Source organism: Asterias rubens, chromosome 14 (genome assembly GCF_902459465.1).
Source record: "Asterias rubens chromosome 14, eAstRub1.3, whole genome shotgun sequence".
Lineage (NCBI taxonomy): Eukaryota > Metazoa > Echinodermata > Asteroidea > Forcipulatida > Asteriidae > Asterias > Asterias rubens.
The window spans coordinates 3,715,700-3,724,112 of record NC_047075.1 but is presented as its reverse complement, the minus strand read 5'-3'; the positions used below and the strand labels follow the sequence as shown (position 1 = coordinate 3,724,112).

At 38.7% G+C, this 8,413-nt stretch overlaps 1 long non-coding RNA gene across 1 annotated transcript; it reads left to right on the top strand.

Moving 5' to 3' along the window:
- Positions 1-2,059: 2,059 nt before the first annotated feature.
- LOC117299693 lies at positions 2,060-4,363 on the top strand. Its single transcript, XR_004520093.1, has 3 exons — positions 2,060-2,482; positions 3,419-3,599; positions 4,041-4,363. It is a non-coding gene; the product is annotated as an uncharacterized LOC117299693 (long non-coding RNA).
- The last annotated feature ends 4,050 nt before the right edge of the window (positions 4,364-8,413 follow it).

Here is an 8,413-nt window from a genome sequence, read left to right as displayed (position 1 = left end):
ATTCAAGAATCAAGATAAAGACTGGAGTGTGAAGTCTGCGAATGGTAAGAGAAACTCTAACCCGTTCTCTCGCAGAGTCCCACCCCTTCTGTACCGCCCCATCCCCAAAGATAGTCAGCGATCTTGTTGATGTTGTCCTTGCTTGTATAGCTCTCAAGGTGAATTCACATTGTCCTTTACTGGCATTTCTTGAGATGCATATTGGTCGAAGCCAATGATGCTTTAGGAGACTAAGTCTTACTGGAAATTTCTGTCAGAGTTGATTCTTCAAGTCATCAGTTGTCATGATTAGCCAATATTTGTAATGATTTTATATTTCAAATAATATGGCAATATTTACACAAAAAATACAAAATCAAAGTAAACAAGTTTATAAAGTATGAGATACTTTTTGAGATAAGAGCAACAACAACAACAACAACAACAACAACAACAACAATAATAATAGTAAAAAATAAATGAATAAATAAATGTTGATGATGCACTTTTCCTCTATGGTTATGTGCTTTGTAAGATAGGAACAAAGTCCCCAATCATAATCATGCAGTACAATAATCCAATCAAATATACATTCATTTTGATGATTAATGTTCGAATTATGAGTATTAGGTATAGATAATTTGGACTAGCCAAATTAATATTTATATTCCAGTATCAGCATCAATTGTGCGTGTAGACATTTCCAAAGTAAGTATTAATGAAATTAAATTTTGAAAATTAAAAAATAATAGGACAATAAGAAACAGCATACCCTTGCCCATTTAGCTATAAACTAAATAAAAAGATCAAATAGTGGCACTTGTGACAAATACAAGTTCCTAAAATAACCAAATAAAATTCCTTTGCAAATAACTTGCCCTAAACATGTATTTGTTAGCGCTGCGAAAAGAAGAGAAAAAATGAATAAGGACAAAGGAAAAAGAAGAATTAAGAAGAAGAAATAGAGGAAAAGACTAAATAAAAGACTAGAGAAGCCAAGAGAGAAGCAAGGGGAAGATTAGCTCATCCACAGGGAAAGACATCTGCTGCCTAGGTTTGTATGGGTGGTAAGACAGTATAGGCCTAAAGTATTTACAGTGTAGCCTAGAGATAACAGTGTAGCCTAGAGATAAGACTAACTCTCCACTCCTACAGATGGCGTCAGGTAAAGTATAAGCTGTGACTGGTATAGGGCTTAGTCTTGATTCAAGATGCTCAATCTTGAAACAAAACTAAGAACTATGCTGTGATCAGTAAACCTAGAACCCGACTAGACAATGGCACCCTTCCCTTCGATGTTCACGATGAGTCTCTACTATTACAGATGACGTACAGGTAAAGTATAAGCTGTGACTGGTGTAGGGCTTAGTCTTGATTCAAGATGCTCAATCTTGAAACAAAACTAAGAACTATGCCATCGACTGGAGGCAAGCGGGTGTTTGCATGTAAAATTAAGAACCACATGCGGGGTTGAAGGGTTAAGTATAAGAGTAAGCATGGCAGACTAACAATTTCCCTCCACTTCTAACTCTTATTTCCACAGCCTCTAACCTTCCCCGTCACAAGAAATATAACGTTGTTTTTGTTTTTTTCAGTCTGTACATAGCCTACTATTACTGAGAAGGATGTAGCACCAGATCTGGGACACCATAATGACGTTGGTGGATGTGAAGTATGTGTTTATGTCGGCGTTAAAAGCCATTTGCGTGTTACTTAAGTTGAAAATAATTGTCTGGTACAATGATGTGCTTGATCACAAGTTACCACTTAAACATTTGAATTCAATAGATTAAAGCCATTGGACCCTTTCGGTACAGGAAAAAAAAAAAGTTCACAGATTTACAAATAACTGACAGGGTTACAGAAGGTAGTGGTGAAAGACTTCTCTTGAAATATTATTCCATGAAATGCTTTACTTTTTGAGAAAACCGTAAACTAATATCAATTCTCGTTAACGAGAATTACGGATTTATTTTAAACACATGGCGAAACGTACGAATACAAGGGTGGTTATACCGTTATTTTCTCCCGACTCCGATGATTGATTGAGCCTAAATTTTCACAGATTTGTTGTTTTATATTTAAGTTGTGATACACGAAGTGTGGTCCTTTGGACAATACTGTTTACCGAAAGTGTCCAACGGCTTTAAAGAGAGGGTTGCTGTGTAGGAGCAAGGTTTTGCGTATAAGGGACGGTGAACATGCCCAAAACTATTGTGAGTGTTTAAATTACTTTAAACAATTAATAGCTAGCAGAAGACCATCCAGCCAGCAACTTACAAACCAGTTAGACTTACTTGAACAAAATATGTGTTTGAGCCTTGGATACAAATTGCCTTATTAATGTGACCCAAATACTAAACTTTCTATAGACAAGTTTTTCTTCCAAAAAGCAGATCTCGTTTTCGTCTCGAATTATGATGGAGTGCTTTGTGTGCTGACATCTTCACTGAGCTGAGATGGTACTTTCCAGCACGGACTCATGTGTCATGCAAAACATTTGGTAATGTATCAGTTGTAATTAGTCAATAACTTGTGAAGAAACCACTGGCAAAATAGGACACACCTTTAAACAAACATTTTGAAGGGTCATGAACAGATCAAAAACATCAGTTTATAGATAAATTTGTAAGGAAAAATGAAACGAGCATATCACAGATTTTGAATCTCTCAAACAAATCTCTTAAAGACAGTGGACACTAATGGTAAATGTCAAAGACTAGCCTCCACAGTTGGTGTATCTCAACATATGCATAACATAACAAACCTGTGAAAATTTGAGCTCAATCGGTCATCGAAGTTGCGAGATAATAATGAATGAAAAATTACCCTTGTCATACGAAGTTGTGTGCTTTCAGATGCTTGATTTCGAGACCTCAAGTTCTAAATCTGAGGTCTCGAAATCAAATTCGTGGAAAATTACTTCTTTCTCGAAAACTACGTCACTACAGAGGGAGCCGTTTCTCACAATGTTTTATACCATCAACCTCTCCCCATTACTCGTCACCAATAAAGGTTTTATGCCAATAACTATTTTGGGTAATTACCAAAAGTGTCCACTGTAGTAAAGACAGTTACAACCGGCAGTGAAATTGTTAGTACAAATCATTTGGGATTCTATACAAGTATTAAGACCATCCAGCCAACAACTGCATGCTTGCAGTTAAACTTACTTGACTAAATATGTGTTTTTGTAACCTTACAAACAAAATTTACTCTTTGTTGAAACTTAGAGGTCGGCTCCATATTACAGCTTCTCCCAATCACCATCATCATCATCATTCTCTTGATCCGTCATGGGAGACGTAGAGCCGCCCAACCCATGCGCTCTGCTGCTGATTGCAACATACCAGCCCGGGACTTGAAGTCATAAAGATGTGTAAATGCATAAATAGATATAATTAGTCTGTTATTTACTTACTTTATTCTCTGTCAGCAGTCTCTTGTGGAGTGGTGACTACAACCAAACCGTAAACCTGTTGGGATGAGCATTAGCATCGTTGTACAATGAGGGGGTGACTATAACTGGACCTGTTTGAATGTGCATCGTTGGAGGATATGGAACGATGTTATACGATCATTGGTTGAGGAGGTGAAAAGAGTCAACAGCAGACTGCTCAGTAAGTTTTAAACAAAATTCTTTTAGAATTTTCAAGAGAATGTTCATCCCACAGTTTTTAATAATAATACCAAAACTTTTGCAAAGGATATGGTGTGAATTCTTTTCAGAATTATTACCTTTATGGTTTTAAATCGTTGATGTGGAAAAATACATTACTTCCCATCTTTTTGCATTCAACACATCATGCAATTACCAACTGGTGAAAAATTTCATGATAGAACTGGAGGTTTTCAGAAAGAAAGAGCATTTTTAAGAATACGAAAAGAAAAGATAACTTGAAGTTTAGCCAAGTTTTGTGTGTAGATTTTGAGGTGCAGAATGGAGCTGTGAGAAGAGAGCAATCACAACTACCGGTGTTCTTCAGAACAGCTAGTACTTTCATAACAAGAATTTTTTTTAAATCAATGTTTCAAATTCGCATGATTATTTTCTTCCGCAGATATGAGATGATGGGAATTGATGACCACATACATGAATCATTGCTTTTTGGAGTGTGAGCCAACAACTGAAGGAGGACTTTTTTAAGTCTAGCCATCAATGACGTTGGATTTTGAACCTATAACCGTGTTGGACCTTGTGCCACCAACTGAAGGACGACTGTTTCAAATTAAGACATCAGAAGATCTCCGCTCCATGTTCAACTAATGAAGTGACATTGTATTTTGGAGGCTAATAATTATAAACTTGTGCTTTTTGTTAGAGTGCCACCAACTCAAGGAGGACTGTGCCATGTCTAGCCATCAAAATGAATCCCCCTCCAAGTTCAACTATAAGTGACGTGCGTTCGTTTAGCTTCCCTGGGTCGACCCCGGTGTGTTGCGGAATTTTTTTTCTAGGACGAACGTAGGTAATTATCTGCACACGTTCGTCCTGGGAAAAAAACGTCACACACCGGGGTCAACCCAGGGAAGCTAAACGAACGCACCCTATAACTGTCGTGTTGGACCTTGTGCCACAAACTGAAGAAGGACTGTATCAAGTTTAAACATCAGGCGATCTCCACTCCAGGTTCAACTGATGAAGTAACATTGGATTGTTGAGGCTAACTTGTGTTTTTTGGACTGAGTGCCACCAACTGAAGAAGGACTACTCCAAGTCTAGCCAGGTGACTCCCTCTGACTACTAAGTTCACCGTTTATGTGACGTAGGGCCGGGATGTTGGCGCTAACCAATGCTTCTTGGACTATGATACCAGCTGAGAAAGACTTTGTAAAACAGCCTGTCTGGGCCCAGTTTCACAAAACCTGTAAGCACAAAAACTTGCCAAGCACAGAAAAGTATTGCTATACAGGAACTGGTTACCAACCAAAATTACATGAAGTTCACATTGTTGTGACAGTGTCCCACTCAATGTTTAGTGTTTATAATTAATGGTATAATTAAAATGTACAGTAAATAACAAGGTATTATACATATCATATTTATACTCTGTATGCATTACTAAAGTTATGATACTGGGAATTTGACGAAAACTGTTCAGCGGAAAAATAAAATGCTTAGCAAGGTATTTGCCAAACACGAGAAATGATTGGGGTACCAGTCACAGTAATGGTAACTTTTACGTTATTCTGGCTGGTAACCTATTTTCACTAAAGCAAGATTTAGTTGTGTCGTGCTCCAGGCTTTGTGAAATCGGGCCCAGATGTATCTTGTCATTTTACTGGACTGTCAAACTTGTTCAAATTGTCCTAATTTCAACACATTAACTATATTCAGCCAGCCAGGAAATAGATTATAGAGAGTTGTGTGTGTTCAACTCTCTAAATGCAAAAGAGTGAAAAAGTACTCTTTGAAGAGCCATATTATGGGGGACATTTCTTTTTCGAGTGGTCTTCCACTCTTTTAGATTGAAGTTTGCAACTTTTTGAGTGATTTTGTTCACTCTGTCTTGGGGAGTGAAACCCCTCTAAAGAGTGAAATAAGCGCCACTCTTTTTACAGAGCCATTTGAGGGACAACTGTAATTGTAAAGAATGGTGTTTTTCACTCATACATTTTGAGAGTAGAATTTTGACCACGAACCACGCTGGCTGTACAAACTGAAGTGTTAAAAATGAGTTGGGTATTCTTGTAACACAAAACACAATGTCCACAGATTTACACTAAACTCACACAGTTTAAAGATAACGGTAGAAGGCTTCCCTTGTGCTGTAGGTTTTGAGAAAATTAGTAAAACAATGTCATGGAAATACATTGTGTTTTGTGTCCTACAAAAAATACCCAGACCCTTAAAGTACTTTATGTAATAATGTTGTTACCATTAAATTAACTATGTGAAAATAAAAATTACAAAAAGTACAAACGTATAAAAAATAAAGTAAATAATTATGGCCTTAACGGAATAATAAATGAGTCGACACAATAGTAAAAGAGTCGGCACGTGTGGGGTAATGACCAACCCCCGCTTCGTTGTGATGTGTCTAAATTATTTATAATAATAATATTAGGATACCCACCCCAAACTGACAACCAGGGGCCATTCTATTTACAAGATTGTTGTCTCACTTTTTTGGGGGGGAGGGGGCAGTGGATATCTATTAAAGGCAAAGTTTGGAGACTAGTGATTATTCGAAAAACAATGGCATATTTTTATAGCTATAAGAATGTGCACTACTGAAACTTACGAATTAACACGCTATCAGTAATGTAGTAACTAGTGTTACAATTTTTTACGAAGTGTCTTAAAGCATACCAAAAATGTGTCTAAATCTAGTTTGTTGAAAAACTGTATGTCTCTTATGAAATAATAAGCTCTAAACGCTCAGTTGTCCCCTTTTTCACCGCTAGTTTACCGGACTTATTGGGGGGGGGGCTGAAAATATCTTGCTGGGGAGGGGGGGGGGGGTTCCCGTCGGGAAAACCGGTCACTAGGAGATGCCCATGGGAACATGAATTGAAGGGGGTTAATACAAAGAGGGCGCTGTCAGAAAAAGTTTGCCGTTTGTAGGGTCCTCTCCCACCGGTGTTGTGGGAAAATCTGCTCTCCCCCCCCCCCCCCCCGGAGCTTCGGTCCCCCTTATGGCAACCTGTGTACAAACTTTTTCTGATAGCGCCCTCTTTTGAATCGTCCTCCTCGGCCCATGTTAATTTCCCCAGGGACCGAGTCTCCTCGGACACCGGCTCTACCCCCTCCCCGCCAGATTCTATCCGCCATTTAGGAAGGGCTGGAGGAGGAGGATACAAAAGAGGGCGCCATCAGAAATAGTTTTTACAGGGTGCGTTCGTTTAGCTTCCCTGGGTCTCCCCCCCCCCCCCCCCCCCCCGGTGCTCATGCACTCGGGTGAGCCCCTGACAAGAGCTAAACGAACGACCACTCGCCGCTCTCGTAGTGACGTCGTTTACCTGGGTCGACCCCGGTGTGTGGCGGTTTTTTTTTCCAGGACGAACGTGGGTTATTATCTGCACACGTTTGTCCTGGAAAAAAAACACGCCACACACCGGGGTCGACCCAGGGAAGCTAAACGAACGCACCCATAATAAACTGAAAAGCGTGAGTAAGCTGCATTTTACTTTAGTAGTATCATCAACCAAGCGAGAACTGAAAATGTTCTTGACTACTTGTCTTCTTTAGACAAGCAAATAACAAGGCATCATTTGGCCCATACCAGTGTATTTATTGCCTTATAGAGCGGCCCCCTTAATAACGATCTCATTGGTCGGAAGTGTTTAGTTTAACAGTCCCCCATAAAGAGCGCCCTCCTATGATTCGGCAAACCAGGGACATCATTGCGTCATCACACAGCCTCGCTTTTTTAGACCACACGCTGGCTACACAGTTTTGCGAAATCGGCTGCAGGTCGAGTTATAGTTAATTAGAAAAAACTCATGACGTACCTATTTCACCAGTAAGTTAGGCCTATTGGGGTAATATGCACATTATACCAAACTCACTCATTGACCAATCAGAGAAAACCCACATGAACCACACCAGGCTACTTGTCATGAATTTTATCTTTGCAACTGTCTACTTTAAAATTTTGTATTAATATTATTTTGTTTGCATATAAGAAAAAAAGGTTAACACTGAAGCAATTTGTGAACAAAATTTTGTTTATTCAATGGACATATACTCAACAATGTTTGATCCGTTTTTGTTTGTTTGTTTGTTTGTTTGTGTCTTTGATGGGAAAAAAACTTGAATTATATAATCTAGGTAGTATTACCAAAATATAACATAACTATTTGTTTCCCTTGCAAAAATTCCAACAGTGTGTTTCCTTACTTCTCATAATGTTTTGCTGCTAAAAGTTTAACATGTAAGTACTCTCTTCCGTAAGAACTGAACAAAAACAACAACAAAAACGGGTGGGGGCATGAAAATGTGAGCATGAGAAATTGTTTAGAATGACCATTTTATAGTTTCCAATAAATAAGGTACTCAATCATTAAAATAAACTGTTTAAAGTTATGCTGCATTTCTTACTTTAGTTCATCTTTAAGTATCATCAAATGAGAACGGAAATTAAAATGTTCTTGACTACTTGTCTTCTCTAGACATGCTTTTAAAATGAACATTATTCCACAGCAATTATTAACAAAGCATTTGGGAGATCTCATTTTGGCGAAGTGTATGGCCTTAGTTTAGTATTTAACGGTCCCCTCAAATAGCGCTCTCATTGGTCAGAAGTGTTTAGTTTAATTAACGGTCCCAATAAACAGCGCCTCCATCGGCGAATGTAGTCTAGTTTTGTTAACGCATAAATAGCGCCCTCCTACGGGTCGGAAAACCAGATGTCGTCACACAACCTCTACTTTGCGGTCACCCTGCATCATCGTTCGTGCTCACGATTATCACTTCCCGCTCGACCCCCCT